We start from the raw sequence: 16363 nt of genomic DNA on the forward strand, positions 1-16363 counted from the left end.
GACGCAGCTTCAAACGCTACAGCCTCAACTGAATGTCTCCTCTTAGGAGACACCAACACACAACGAGTCCTTCGCTCTGATCTGGGTGACAAGTGTATAGTGAAAACAATAGCGCACGCGAACATTGATCTGTTACGTAGCTGGGTAACTGAAAAATTACAAAGTGCTCCCTCTGAATGTGTGATTCTTGGCGGTGTGTACGATATCCATGAAGAGTTACCCGCTGAAATAATCCTTGATCACCTAGGCTCTTTAATTAGTGATCTCAAAGAAAAAAATAGCGAAATGAAAATTCATGTATGTCAGGTTGTGCCAGTGCCAGAACCACAGGAATTTCAAGCCAAAGTTAAATACTATAATGAGCGATTAATCGAGTGGGGAGAAGCGAATGGTGTTAACATTGTTAAAACAGCTCCAGAGTTTATTCTGGGGACTGGATATGTGGATGAATGGTGCTTTGACATAGAGAACAGAAAACCTTGCACATTAAATAGAATGGGTGTCATTAAGTTGCTAAGTGCTCTTGAAAAACAGTGTTCGGGGTTTCACTTATGTAAAAACTGGGCAAGTATCCAGAGGCAGCCAAATGTCTTCCTCAACACTCATGGAGACACGCACATTGGTGCCAGACCTCAGCTTCAACATATTCTCACCACATCTATCCCGCCTAACGCAGCCACTCACAAACCTCCACTGCTGCCCACTCCCCAGCACGCAACGTCAACATCGCCAAGAACACAGCCACACTCTTACGCAGCCACTCACAAACCTCCACTGCTGCCCACTCCCCAGCACGCAACGTCAACATCGCCAAGAACACAGCCACACTCTTACGCTGCAGCAGTAAATAGAAGTCCATCGCACAATGTGGATGCGGGCTGGGGAGAACGGTGGATGACAGGGAGTGCCGATGGCAGCTCCGGTAGATCTCCTGAGTTATTCGAGATTGATTTGGGCCGCCACGATATGGGATCCACTTCCATACATCCCCATGCACCTAATGTCACACATTACACTCACCACTATACACCATACGGCACGCTAGATGCACAACCCCAAATAATGCAACACACACAAAACGCTCATCCATACAGACCGCACCTTGGACGTTCATATACGAGCACACGTGACATTACGAACAACACGCAATCCAACACACCAATATACACATGTAACACACAACCCCGCGCACCACAAAATATACACCACACACAGCCTCGTGTACCACACTACAATCATTATGCACAATCCCATACACCACACAACGCACATTACACACAGCACCAAGTATCACACAATGCTCACAATACACAGCTCTTCAGACCTCATAGAAAATACAACTCACAGTCCCACACACTACACAGCACACACTACACACAGCCTTACACACCTCACAACACACACTACACTCGCCCACAAACATTGTACAACTTGCACCACACTGCATACACATCAACACGTGGGAGGTATAGTTATGGCTGTTACAATTGTGGTGGACACAACCATCGCCAAGATACATGTCGTTTTGACCACAGACTCAAATGTGAATTATGTCATAGATTAGGACATAAGCAGAAGTTGTGTCACCTTTACACCAAATAGGAACTCGGCGAAGAAGGTAGGGCCAGCATGTCTCCCAAACCAAGGAACAAAATAACAATTGCTCACATTAATGCCCAAAGCTTGTTAGGCTGCAAAGAGGAGATAGAGCTCCTTGTAAGGGAAAAGGAACTAGATGTACTATGTATTAGTGAGACATGGTTGTGTAACGATTTTCCTGACGATTATATATACATACCCGAATACAAAGTGTACAGATGCGACAAAGGTAGGGGAGGAGGTGTTTGTATATATATCAGAGATGTATTTACGGTAGTTCCACTCGAAATCGACATTGTAAGAGCGCAAGGTGTTGAGGACGTGTGGGTGACAGTGCAGAGCAGCAAGTTTCCCAGTGTTATAATTGGCTGCCTGTACCGACACCCAAAAGCTCGCTGTGATTCTTATGACTATATAACGGATGTTATTAGATATGTTAGCTTAAAAGATAAGCCATTTTATATTTTAGGAGATTTTAATGACAACGTTTTATGTGATAATAGTAAGATGAAGCAAATTATTTTTAACACCAAACTGACACAGGTAATTAGCAAACCCACGACAATCACCCCCACTTCTGCCACCCTCATAGACTTAATAGTTACCAATAAGACTCAGTCCATATTACACACAGACACAATGCCGTGTCCTGTTGGCGACCACGAGCTCATCAGCGTGACTGTAAACTTAAAAAAGACAAAGCGTCCACCAGTAGTAAAAACATTTCGTGATCTAACATCTTACTCATCTGAAACAATATGCGATTTACTAAGTCAAGAAACTCAAACGTTGAATAATATATTCATAACAGACAATGTTGACACCCAAGTCAATATATTTACGAGCATTTTCAATAACTGTTTAAACAAGTGTGCTCCTCTCGTCACAAGAGAAGTGAGAAGGCCCTTCGCCCCCTGGATGAACGAGCACTTACGAGCACTGATGCACGAGCGAGATGCAGCACAAATAAATCTTAAAAATGACAGGTCTAACGTAAACCTACAGTCCACGTATAAGGAACTTAAAAAAGAAGTGAAAATGTCAATAAAAAAATCTAAATCAGAGTATTATAGCAACAAGCTTGAGAGCAACAGAGGGAATAGTGCTGCCACGTGGAAAATATTAAACCAGGTTATCTCCAAAGATATATGCAAAGCTACGCTAGAAATTGATAAAGATGAGGAAACACTGAGAAAGAAAGTGGAAAGTTTCAATAAATTTTTTGCTAATGTTGGGAAAATTACCTTTGAAAAAACACACCAAAATAGCGAGCATAATCAGAATGTGCCTGTACCCAACAACAATAACACCAGCGGTCCATCCTGTAGCATGTTTAGACCCCAGCCAACTGATAGCAATACCATTATATTGATAATAAAACATTTAAAAAACACTTCTTCTTGTGGCTCTGATAATATCTCACTTCGATTTATAAAAGAATCACTGCCTATAATTATTCCGTATCTTACATGTATAATTAATTCGTCAATTGCAACAGGAAATTTCCCAGAATCTTGGAAACACGCTTTAGTAGTACCCATTTTTAAAACAGGAGACGCTATGGAACCGAAAAACTATAGACCCATATCACTTCTTCCAATTATCTCAAAAGTTCTTGAAAAGGTTATTGCTGCTCAACTCACCTCACACCTTGAAAGCAATCACCTCCTCAGTGATACGCAACATGGCTTCAGACCTAAGCTTTCTACAGAAAGCGCTCTGCTTACTCTGTCCAATTCACTATTCGACACTATTGACAGGAGAAACATTTCATTAGTAACGCTGTGTGACTTATCAAAAGCTTTCGACAGCGTTAATCATGAAATATTATTAAGGAAACTAAGAATGTTAAGAGTCGATTCCTTTTGGTTCCAAAGCTACCTTCTCAAAAGAACTCAGTCAGTCAAAATAGGTAAACATATTTCTAATAAACTTGAAGTTGCTTATGGTGTTCCTCAAGGATCAGTGCTTGGTCCAATATTGTTTTCTATATTTGTAAATGACCTCTCGCAGCACATCCCCGACTGCCAGGTCATACAGTACGCAGATGACACGCAGCTCATCCACACTGGAGAAGTAGCGAATATTCAAGATCTCGTTCACAAGGGAGAAGTGGCTCTGTCACAAGCTAAGGCATATTTTCACATGAATGGTTTGCTGCTCAACACGACAAAGACACAATGCATGTTTGTCGGCAGCAGAGGTCTTATATCTCAGATCCCACCTGACACGTGCCTACAAGTAGATCACACTAACATACTCCCCAGCAGTTCCCTTAAAAACTTGGGTGTATACTTTGATTCCCACATGACTTTTAATACTCATATCAAAAAAATAAATAAGAAAATTTTTAGCACAATTTTGAACATAAATAAGAGTAAGGACTGTTTTAATAGGAGGACTAGAACTACTCTCATGAACTCGTTAGTGCTAAGCATAATTAATTATGGAATAAAGATTTGGGGAACTGCAAATATCACTCATACACAACAAGTGCAAAAACTCCAAAACTTTGCAGCGAAAGTTGCACTAGGCAACGGTGCTAAATTTGATCACGCTACACCTTTTTTAAGAGAATGTGGCTGGCTAAAAGTACACCAAAAATACAAATACGAATTAGGTATCATTATGTACAACATTACTCATGGTAATATTCCTACCTATTTATTCCCCATGCCGAAAGTGAGTGAGGTGTGTAGTGTCCCCACCAGACAACAGCACAACATGTATGAACCAAAGACTAACACCTGTACTGGAGCGAGATCACTACTGGCTGCTGGACCAAGATTCTGGAACAGCCTTCCTCCTCATATAAGGAATGCACCCTCCATTAGAACTTATAAAAAATTACTGCACACTTATCTATTCAACAAACAATTCAGTGTGTAAACCACCAACACAACTTTCTTACATGGACTTTTATACTTCGCAATGTGAGGGGCAAATTTAACTTATTATAGGCTGACTTACGATTTTTAATCTTTTATTTGTAGCTATTTTATTTTTATCTGTTATTTTACTTACATTTTATTCTTTGTATTTTACATTTTAGCATCTATTTTAACCATAATTCTATCTTCGTAATAACGTGCACCAGTCATGAGATGGTGTGAAGACAATATGTAGATTATGTATCAGAGTGGACATGACTGCACTCAAATTGCATGTCTTAATCTGTTATATGTACGTAAGAATAACCATTGTATAATGGAATAAATATCTATCTATCTCTCTCTCTCTCTCTCTCTCTCTCTCTCTCTCTCTCTCTCTCTCTCTCTCTCTCTCTCTCTCTCTCTCTCTCTCTCTCTCTCTTTTTCAACGTTGCAATAGAAGGTCTTTCTTGAACGAGGAGGAGGATGAAGGAAAAGGAGATGAATGCAATTATTGGTCGAGTTTATAAAAGAAAAGAAAAATGCTGAGTTGATTGCAGTTAAAGTCTCGTTTTGATCCTAGTTTGATTTTCCCTCACAATTCTTCACTCCTTGTTTACTAGCGACACACACACACACACACACACACACACACACACACACACACACACACACACACACACACACACACACACACACACACACACACCACCGCCACCACCACCACCACCACCACCACCACCATGATCACCACACGCCTTCTGCTCTTGCTCGTTAAACACCCAACAGGAGGAGGAGGAGGAGGAGGAGGAGGAGGAGGAGGAGGAGGAGGGGGAGGAGGAGGAGGAGGCTATAGATGACAAAGAGGAAAGAGTAGATGATCTAGAACAGGAATGACGTAAGGAAGAAATGGAGTTGGCAGCGTGGAGGAAGAGGAGGAGGAGGAGGAGGAGGAGGAGGAGGACGAGGAGGTAGATGAAAATGAGGAGAAAGATGAGGAGGACCCGGCTTAATGAGGAGGGAGGAGTGGGCGCCTTAGAAAGAAATGAGAAATTTGGCCTCTTGATTGCGAATGAATGAGAGAGAGAGAGAGAGAGAGAGAGAGAGAGAGAGAGAGAGAGAGAGAGAGAGAGAGAGAGAGAGAGAGAGAGAGAGAGAGAGAGAGAGTTTGGTTATTTATTTCCATTTGTCGATTCATAACACACGGAAAATTGAGCGAATATTTAAAAAGTTGACAAGAGGAATAACATAATGTAACTTATGTGACTGTTGTTGTTGTTGTTGTTGTTGTTGCTGTTGTGGTGGTGGTAGCGGGAGTAGTAGTAGTAGTGGTGATGGAGGTCATGGTGGTGGTGGTGGTGGTAGTAGTAGTGGCGATGGCGGTCATGCTGGTGGTGGTGGTGGTGGTGGTAGTAGTAGTGGTGATGGAGGTCATGATGGTGGTGGTGGTGGTGGTGGTGGTGGTGGTGGTAGTAGTAGTAGTAGTGGTGATAGAGGTCATGGTGGTGGTGGTGGTGGTGGTGGTAGTAGTAGTAGTAGTGGTGATGGAGGTCATGGTGGTGGTGGTGGTGGTGGTGGTAGTAGTAGTAGTAGTGGTGATGGAGATCATGGTGGTGGTGGTGGTGGTGGCGGTGGTAGTGTTTATATTCACACTCACTGCCTGCCATCCTCCTTTGTGTGCGTGTAAACAGACCTTTTTATTCATTTATTTTCTCTCTCTCTAGCAATTAGACTCCCATGTTGCTGTGGCTTACATCTGTCAGTCAGTCAGTCAAGCAATCAATCTCAAGCACCCTGAAAGTCTAAAGCATTACTGAAAACCGTCTTGGTCTTCATCGTTACCTAAATGAGGAGTGATAGAAGAGAAACAGAAAAGAGGACAGTAAATAAGGTTTCAAGACACCTAGCCTTTAATTTTTGACGACCGCTTTTGACTCTGGAGACTGGCACCTCAGTGGGCCTTTATAATATACGAGTGTATATATATATATATATATATATATATATATATATATATATATATATATATATATATATATATATATATATATATATATATATATATATATATATATATATATATATATATATATATATATATATATATATATATATATATATATATATATATATATATATATATATATATATATATATATATATATATATATATATATGTGGAACTCCTAACCTGCTTCTGTATTTCCTCCTTCCTATGATTTGCATTGCTTCAAGAGGGAGGTCTCAAGACACTTCTCCAGCTTTTGATAATCCTTTTGGCCCAATCTTTTGATATCTTTTTTTTTTTTTAGGAACAAGCATCTAAATGGGCCTCTTTTTTCATAAATCATATTGCCCTTGGTCAGCACCTCTCTTCAAAAAAAGTTAAAATGATAAAGCCTAAGAAGAAGAAGAAGAAGGGAAAGAAGACAATAAAATTAAGAGACAGTTATGAGAAAGCCGACGAACAACAAGAGGAATAGTAAGAGAAGCACCATTCTTAACCTCCTCCTAAAAAAGGAGATTTGTAAAGAAAAAGCCTAAAGGGAAGAGTCAGGAGAAAAGGCCAAAAGGAGATATTTATCAGGAAAAGGTCTATGAAGAAGAGGAAGACAAGCAGAAAAAGAAGTCATTTAGAAGAATGCCGACGAAGAAGAGGAAAAGGAAGAGGAAGGGAAGAAGACCAAAAACAAGACATTTATAAGAATAAAATTTGGAAAAAAGGGGAAGGGAAAAAAACATTTTAAAAGAAAGCCAACGAAGAAGAAGAACAAGAAGAAGAAAAGAAAAGAAAAGAAAAGAAAGGAAAAGAAAAGAAAAAGAAAAAAGAAGAAGAAGAAATCAAAACGAACACATGAAAACAACAACAATAACCAACAACAGCAACGAACAAGTAGATGAAGAAGAAGAATATAAAAAAAGAGACATTTACAAGAAAAAAAAGACATTTACAAGCCAACGAAGCAAAAGAAAGTGGAAGAAAAAAAAACGAATAAAAAATGTATAAGAACAAGGCCAAGGAAAAGAGGAAGAGGAAGAGAAGTAACCCAGAATACATTTACCCCCCAAAAAATAAAATAAAATAAAAAGGAAAAGAAAAAGCCAACGAAGAAAGGAAAGAGGAAGAGGAAAACAATAAGCCCAGAAGATACGAGTATATATAAGAAGTAACCCTGAGAAGAGGAGGAGGAGGAGGAGGAGGAGGAGAAGGAAAAAGAGAGGAGGGAATCCAAATCAACATGAACACTTTAAAACTCTTACTCGACTTGGTGATAATAAAACAATAAAAACTCAAGTCTCAATTTTCTGCGAATGAGGAGGAGGAGAAGTAGGAGGTGGAAGAGGAGGAGGAGGAAGAGGAGGAGGAGGAAGAGGAGGAGGAGGAAGAGGAGGAGGAGGAGGAGAGCGAGAACAGTGATAGCTAGGATAAACAGTGAATACTAAAACAACAAGATAGACGATGAGAAAGACAATGAAGAAAAGGAAGAAGAGGAGGAGGGATAAGAAGAAAAGATTGAAACATCCTCAAACATTTTATCATACTTGAAGATTATTTACATTGTGACTATTTAAAGTACATGAAGAAAATAAGGTGCCAATAGTCCATATAAAGCATTTTTTTATTTTATTTGGCCAAAACAACAACAAAAAAAAAAAAAGAGAAAATAAGAGGAGAAAGAGGAGGGGAGGAAAATGAAAACGACGAAGATGGCAAGGATGAGGAGTGAACAGAACAAGAAGGAGAAGAGAGACGATGAGAGAAACAAGGAAGATGAGGAGGAGGAGGAATAAGAAGAAAAAAAAAAAAAGGAGGCTGAAAACGATAATAGCAACGAACAGTACAATGACTGAAAAGACAAGAAGAGACGATGAAACAGACAAAGAAGAGGAAGAGGAGGAAGAAGAAGAAGAGAACGAGGATGAAAACGATGATAAAGATTAACAATAAACAGAACAATGAAAGAAAAGACAAGGAGACGATGAAAGAGACAAGGAAGAAGAAAAGGAGGAGGAGGAGGAGGAGGAGGAGGAGGAGGAAGACAGGAAGAAAGAGGAATCGCTGCTCTCTCACAGGTCGTTTGGCAAATTGATTGAGGCTGGAAATCGTGATATGATCTTTCTCCCTATCCTCTGTCTTCCTCCTCTCCCTCTCCTTCCTCTCCTTCCTTCCTTTCTCCCTCCATTTCTTCTTCTCCATGGAACAGAGACCACCACCATCACCATCTTTACCTCATTCCCATCTTCCTCTATCTCCCTTTTCTCGTTACCTGCCCTCTTTTCTCCCCCCCCTCTCTCTCTCTCTCTCTCTCTCTCTCTCTCTCTCTCTCTCTCCTCTCTCTCTCTCTCTCTCTCTCTCTCTCTCTCTTCGTCTCCCTTTCTCGCCTTACCGCGTTGATACGTCTCTTTGAGCGTATATGTCCCTTCTCGACGTTCCTTTTTGCTTGGGTCAAAATAGGAGGAGAAGGAGGAGGAGGAGGAGGAGGAGGAGGAGGGATGCATTTAGTCCTGTTTCTGAGGGTATGTCTGCGGAAAGTCTTCTCCAGTAGTAGTAGTAGTAATAGTGGTGGTAGTAGTAGTAGTAGTAGTAGTAGTAGTAGTAGTAGTGGTGGTGGTGGTGGTGGTGGCAGTGGTGGCAGTGATAGTGGTGGTGGCGGTGATGGTGGTGGTGGTGGTGGTGGTGGTGGCGGTGGTAGTGGTAGCGGTGGTAGCGGTGGTGTTGGTGGCGATGGTGGTTTAAGGTTTTTATAAGGTTTTATAAGGTTCAGTACAAATATGAAAATGCATAAGGCATATTCTGCCGAGCCGAAGCTCCCTGGCAGAAAGACGATGAAGTTCGGGTGATTCACTCAGCACTGACTGGCAACACACAAATAATATAGGTGATTATAATTATAGAAGTAATAATCAGTAAATTTGACAATATTTTTATAATAAAAGAGCAAACTAGTAACAAAGAAAATACATAAACATAAATACCTTGAACTTTCTTTTGCTATTATATGCTAAAGAACCATTTTTAAATTATAGTTGTAGAAAGTAATGGCAGGTAGAATCAAATCATTATTTGGTGGCGGTGGTGATGGCAGTAGTAGTCGTAGTGGTGGTGGTGGTGGTGGTGGTGGTGGTAGTGGAGGGTGGTGGCAATAATGATGTGTGTTGCAGAAGGGCTGTGTTTCCTTGAGAGAGTGAGTACGAGTCTCTTGCAGTACCAGTAGTAGTAGTAGTAGTAGTAGTGGTAGTAGTAGTAGTGGTAGTAGTAGTAGTAGTAGTAGTAGTAGTAGGAGTCGTAGTAGTAACAGTAGAAGTAGTAATAGTGGTAGCAGTGATGGTGGCGGTGGAGGGTGGTGGCAATAATGATAATGTGTGGTGAAGAAGGGTTGTGTTTCTTTGAGGGAGTGAGTACGAGTGTCCTGCAGTACCAGTAGTAGTAGTAGTAGTAGTAGTAGTAGTAGTAGTAGTAGGTAGCAGCAGCAGCAGCAGCAGCAGCAGCAGCAGCAGCAGCAGCAGCAGTAGTAGTAGTAGTAGTAGTAGTAGTAGTAGTAGTAGTAGTAGTAGTAGTAGTAGTAGGTGGTGGGTGGTGGTGACAATAACGATAATGCGTGGTGTAGTAGGAGTGTTTCTCTGAGAGAGCATGAAGAATGGAACAATTGGACGGAAGAGAAGAGAAGAGAAGAGAAGAGAAGAGAAGAAGAGAGAAAAGAAGAGAAGAGAAATAACGAAAGAAAATGACTAAACATACATAACATACACACGTACATACGGACAATGCGCGCTGGTCTATTGTTACGTCATCGTCAGCAATATCATCGTCATCATCATCATTATCATCATCATCACGATCATTGTTGTCACCATCACTATCATCATCACCATCATCATTATCTTCTTTCACACACACACACACACACACACACACACACACACCACACACACACACACACACACCGAGAGGCTCTGGAGAAGTTTGGAAGGGGACTACTGCATCATCCACGTCTCAGACACATGCTGCCGCCTGACGCGCCTCGCCCGATCCGTGCCACCAGACACCACAACAAGATAACGCCCCTAAAGGCGCCGCGCACGGACCGATACAGACTCAATGCGATTCCCACCATGGTGCGAGCCATCAATCAATAGTCCCTTCTAGATTAGACTTACCTGTAGCATTAATGTTAAGTATTTCCCCACCCCCTATGTACATTTTCACTTTGTTAACTGCCTAAATAATAAACCGCTTATTATTATATTATTACACACACACACACACACACACACACACACACACACACACACACACACACACACACACACACACACACACACACACACAGTTGTTTGCTCTCTCTCTCTCTCTCTCTCTCTCTCTCTCTCTCTCTCTCTCTCTCTCTCTCTCTCTCTCTCTCTCTCAGACGCTGTCTTGTGATATATTATTCTTTTCATTGAATTATTTTTTGTTCATGTATTTCCAGAAAGAGTAATGTAGATAGATAATGACAACAAGAGAGAGAGAGAGAGAGAGAGAGAGAGAGAGAGAGAGAGAGAGAGAGAGAGAGAGAGAGAGAACTAGATGACAACAAGAGAGAGAGAGAGAGAGAGAGAGAGAGAGAGAGAGAGAGAGAGAGAGAGAGAGAGCTAGATGACAACAAGAGAGAGAGAGAGAGAGAGAGAGAGAGAGAGAGAGAGAGAGAGAGAGAGAGAGAGAGAGAGAGAGAGAGAGAGCTAGATGACAACAAGAGAGAGAGAGAGGGAGAGAGAGAGAGAGAGAGAGAGAGAGAGAGAGAGAGAGAGAGAGAGAGAGAGAGAGAGAGAGTCTACTTAATACAGAAGTTGGTGAAGGCAGGAACAGACTCATATCCACGAAAAAGAACTCTGAGCTCTTTCCATAGGGGACGGCCGGCTGTCTCCAGAGACCAGCAGCAGACTGCACAGTACACACACACACACACACACACACACACACACACACACACACACACACACACACACACACACACACACACACACACACAAGTATTTCCCCATCCCCAATGTACATTTTCAGTTTGTTGACTGCCTAAAGAATAAACCGTTTATTATTATTATTATTATTATTATTACACACACACACACACACACACACACAAACACTCGCTGTACAAGTGTGTTTTCTAAGCGTCGCTTTCTTGAATTTGAGTGAGGCACGCCTCTTCCTGTGGCACTTACAGAGAGCCTAACTACTAAAAGAGTGGCCAGTGGCGGTGCGTGTGTGTGTTTGTGCAGGAGGAGTACTCACCTGGAGACGCAACACTCCTTTCCTGACGCGGCAAGACACGCACAGGGCGGTCACTGAATGATTACAGGTACAGCGTACAAAAAATTTACAACACCACTTTCGGGCACAACACAGGCAACACTAAACAAAGGAAAACATGTCTTATTTTTTATTCTGGAAGCAGAGAGAGAGAGAGAGAGAGAGAGAGAGAGAGAGAGAGAGAGAGAGAGAGAGAGAGACAGAGAGAGAGAAAGAGAAAGAGAGAGAGATAAAGCGAGAGGAAGGGGTGGAAGAGAGAGAGAGAGAGAGAGAGAAAGAGAGAGCTAGATGAAGCGAGAGGAAGGGGAGAGAGAGAGAGAGAGAGAGAGAGAGAGAGAGAGAGAGAGAGAGAGAGAGAGAGAGAGAGAGAGAGAGCGGAAAAAGATAATCACTTGTTTGTCTGCCTCTCTCTCTCTCTCTCTCTCTCTCTCTCTCTCTCTCTCTCTCTCTCTCTCTCTCTCTCTCTCTCTCTCTCTCTCTCTCCTCCTCCACACCTAACTACTACTACTACTACTTTTTTTTTTTTTTATGTAGGAGGGACACTGGCTAAGGGCAACAAAAATCCAATAAAAAAAATGCCCACTGAAATGCCAGTCCCATAAAAGGGTCAAAGCAGTAGTCAAAAATTGATGAATAAGTGTCTTGAAACTACTACTACTACTACTAACGCTGCTGCTACTACTACTACTACTACTACTACTACTACTACTACTACTGCTACTATTACCTACTATTATCTTTATTCTCCATCAGATTTGCATCAACAACCACCACCACCACCACCACCACCACCAGCATGGCAGTAGTAGCAGGAGTAGTGAATGGTCACACGTATGTGGTGACTTCTTGGACTATCAGGCTGCCCTTGTAGTGTGTTGGACTATCGGTCAACAAGGAGACCTGAAAGTTACGTGGTACAACTATTTTGGTGATAGTAGTGGCTGTAAGTAGTAGTAGTAGTTGTAGTAATAGTATTAGTAATAGTAGTTATGCGTGTAATGTCAATATGGTCCATTTTGTAACTGTAATTGCAAAGATTCTCGACTTTGTTTCTTAAAGGCGTGACGTAATTAGAGAAAACGTATATATTTTAAGGGACACTAGACTGTACTTCGTTATTCCTGTTTATTGCTATTATACGAGTTTTTTATAGTTTCACTTGTATATACTATTTAAATCTACTATTCTGTGATGTTTAATACTACTAATTATTATGTTTAAGTGAGAGAAGTCAGAGAAAGAGCTATATTTATAATTTTTACGTGTAAGTAAATTTGTAGGATGCTCGACCTTATGTTTCTTAAATAAGTGACGTAATTAGAGAAAACGTATGTCTTTTAAGGGAGGTTTTAGTATGTCTTCTATATATGTGTGTCTTCATTATCACCATCATCTTATTCTTGTTCTTGTTCTTTTTGTTCTTGTTCTTATTCTTGTTCTTGTTGTTCTTCTTAATATTATTATTATTATCATTATTATTATTATTGTTATTATTATTATTATTATTATTATTATTATTATTATTATTACACACACACACACACACACACACACACACACACACACACACACACACACACACACACACACACACACATTAGTAGTAATTATAATAGGAAGAAGAGAAACATGATGATGAGGAGGAGGAGGAGGGAGAAAAAATTGTTTAACTTTTCTATAATATTTCTCTAAATATGTAAATAACTATCAGTCAAAAAGCAGAACTAATAGTGCACCATGGTAGTCCGTTAAATTGTTCATCTCTGACTATCGTCATCACCAATTACAAATTAGTTAATAAGGATAAAAGTTGAAAAATATATAGCAATTCTAATTTTGAGACACCTAAATAGTTTCAACATTTTTCACAATATCTAAATAACTGACAGACGAAAACAAAATGTAGTAGTACACCATGATAGTCCATTAAATTCCTCATCTCTGACTATCACCATCACCAATTACAAGTTAGTTAATAAAGAGAAAAACAAAAACAAAAACAATATATATATATATATATATATATATATATATATATATATATATATATATATATATATATATATATATATATATATATATATATATATATATATATATATATATCAAATTCTAAGACACCCAAATACTTTCAACATTTTTCTGAATATCTAAATAACTACCGGCAAAATAAAAAAAAACAATAGTACACCATGATAGCCTATTAAATTCCCCACAATTTACTTTCAACACTATTCGAAAAGTATATTAAAAACATAAAAAAAAAAGCTTCAAAAAACTCCCAAAAGATGCCAGACAAAGATCAAGATTCAAGATTGTAAACTAGAGAAGATTAGGCTTGAGAGAATGGATGATGCAAGAATAGCAAGGAAGGTGTACCTGTGGAATGAAAGTGGAAGCAAATGGAGGAAGAGATGCATGAGAATGACAGACAGGAATGGATTGCAAGTTGTGTGGGCGATAAGAATGGCTGGTAGGAATCAAAATGAGCGTGAACGGGTGGTAACAAGAGGAGGCAGAGTGGGAGCCGAATGGGATGTGAGAAAATGGAAGAATGAGATAGACAAAGAAGTGAAATGTGTGGGACTGAATGAATGGAAGAATGAAATGGAAAGAAAGAAGACCCTGGAATGGTACAAGGAGAAAGAGGCCCCGAGGTATGAAAGGTGGTATGATGGAAGCCTAGGCGGTGATCTTCTCTTCCGAGCGAGGGCACAGTGTATGGATGTGAATGCAAGGAGTTACAGGTGATCTGAGTCCCGCAGCAAAGTGTGCAAGATGTGTGACATGGGAGAGGATGAGATGGTGGAACATGTGGTGCTGGACTGTGTGAAGTATGCCAGAGACAGAAATGAGATGATGCAAGTGATACTGACTGAGTTAGGGCATGATAGGAATGAAAGAGTGGAGAAGACAGGAAAGGGATGGATGGTGTTGTTGCTGGGACTGTGTAGAGAGGCGAATGAAAGGATGATTGAGGCGGTGAAAGAGTTTCTGGAGAGAATGTGGCGTGCCAGGTGTATGAACAATTAGGATAGAGGATGCTGTTCGTTTCTCTTTTTTTTTTTTTTGCCCTTGTACAGGAGTTGCCGATCCGAAGGCCTGGCTCAGGAGTGATCCTGTGCCACCTGTACCATCAAGATCAAGATCAAGATCTGTGGCGGTGTGTACAAGGAGGCAAAGAATGAAAAGATAAGTATGGTAAACCAGTGGGCAGGTCGACTGGGAAGCGCGGCAAGGATGAGAGCAAGTAAGTATGATGTGTTGAGAGAAGTGTGGAAGAGTGTGGCTGTGCCATGTATAATGTATGCTATGGATGTGATTGCGTGGAATGAAAGTGAAATTGATAAGTTAGAAGTGGGCCAGAATAGAGTAGCAAGGATGGCACTGAGTGCACCGAGGTGCACAGCAGTTGAAGCCTTGAGAGGTGACATGGGATGGAGCACCTTCAGAGAAAGACTGACAAAAGCCACACTTAGGTACAAGATTAGGCTTGAGAGAATGGATGATGCAAGAATAGCAAGAAAGGTGTACCTGTGGAATGAAAGTGGAAGCAAATGGAGGAAGAGATGCATGAGAATGACAGACAGGAATGGATTGCAAGTTGTGTGGGCGATAAGAATGGCTGGGAGGAATCAAAATGAGCGTGAATGGGTGGTAACAAGAGGAGGCAGAGTGGGAGCCGAATGGGATGTGAGAAAATAGAAGAATGAGATAGACAAAGAAGTGAAATGTGTGGGACTGAATGAATGGAAGAATGAAATGGAAAGAAAGAAGACCCTGGAATGGTACAAGGAGAAAGAGGCCCCGAGGTATGAAAGGTGGTATGATGGAAGCCTGGGCGGTGATCTTCTCTTCCGAGCGAGGGCACAGTGTATGGATGTGAATGCAAGGAGTTACAGGTGGTCTGAGTCCGGCAGCAAAGTGTGCCAGATGTGTGACATGGGAGAGGATGAGACGGTGGAACATGTGGTGCTGGAGTGTGTGAAGTATGCCAGAGACAGGAATGAGATGATGCAAGTGATACTGACTGAGTTAGGGCATGATAGGAATGAAAGAGTGGAGAAGACAGGAAAGGAATGGATGGTGTTGTTGCTGGGACTGTGTAGAGAGGCGAATGAAAGGATGATTGAGGCGGTAAAAGAGTTTCTGGAGAGAATGTGGCGTGCCAGGTGTATGAACAATTAGGATAGAGGATGCTGTTCGTTTCTCTTTTTTTCCCCTTCTACAGGAGTTGCCGATCCAAAGGCCTGGCTCAGGAGTGATCCTGTGCCACCTGTACCATCAAGATCAAGATCAAGATCAAGATCAAGTGGCTTTGCCTTGCTCTCTGAGTTTTCTCTGAGTTTTGTGGTTTATTTTCTCTTGCCTGTGTGCTGAAATACCCTGAAAATGGTGATGAGCGCGTGTGGTTCATGCGAGGAGAGTGTGGCGAACAGGCAAAGGACTGTGGCATGCGAGAGATGCATGGCCTGGTTCCATGTAGCCTGTGTGGGCATGAGGGAGGCCAGCATGAAGGCGCTGGGGTTCGAGCTTCTGGTGTTCCTCTGCAGGGAATGCCTGAGCAAGAGCCTCAATGAGTGGAGGAACCAGGATGAGGAAA

The 16363-nt window shown here is 41.2% G+C and overlaps 1 long non-coding RNA gene across 2 annotated transcripts in view; it reads left to right on the plus strand.

The window, feature by feature from the left end:
* Positions 1-13286, plus strand: part of LOC135098025 (uncharacterized) — a 79221-nt gene extending 65935 nt beyond the window's left edge. For both annotated transcript variants that reach the window (XR_010266464.1, XR_010266466.1), the window contains one exon: positions 12514-13286. This is a non-coding gene — a long non-coding RNA (uncharacterized LOC135098025). The remainder of the gene's footprint in view (positions 1-12513) is intronic.
* The last annotated feature ends 3077 nt before the right edge of the window (positions 13287-16363 follow it).

Source organism: Scylla paramamosain, unplaced genomic scaffold (genome assembly GCF_035594125.1).
Source record: "Scylla paramamosain isolate STU-SP2022 unplaced genomic scaffold, ASM3559412v1 Contig41, whole genome shotgun sequence".
Lineage (NCBI taxonomy): Eukaryota > Metazoa > Arthropoda > Malacostraca > Decapoda > Portunidae > Scylla > Scylla paramamosain.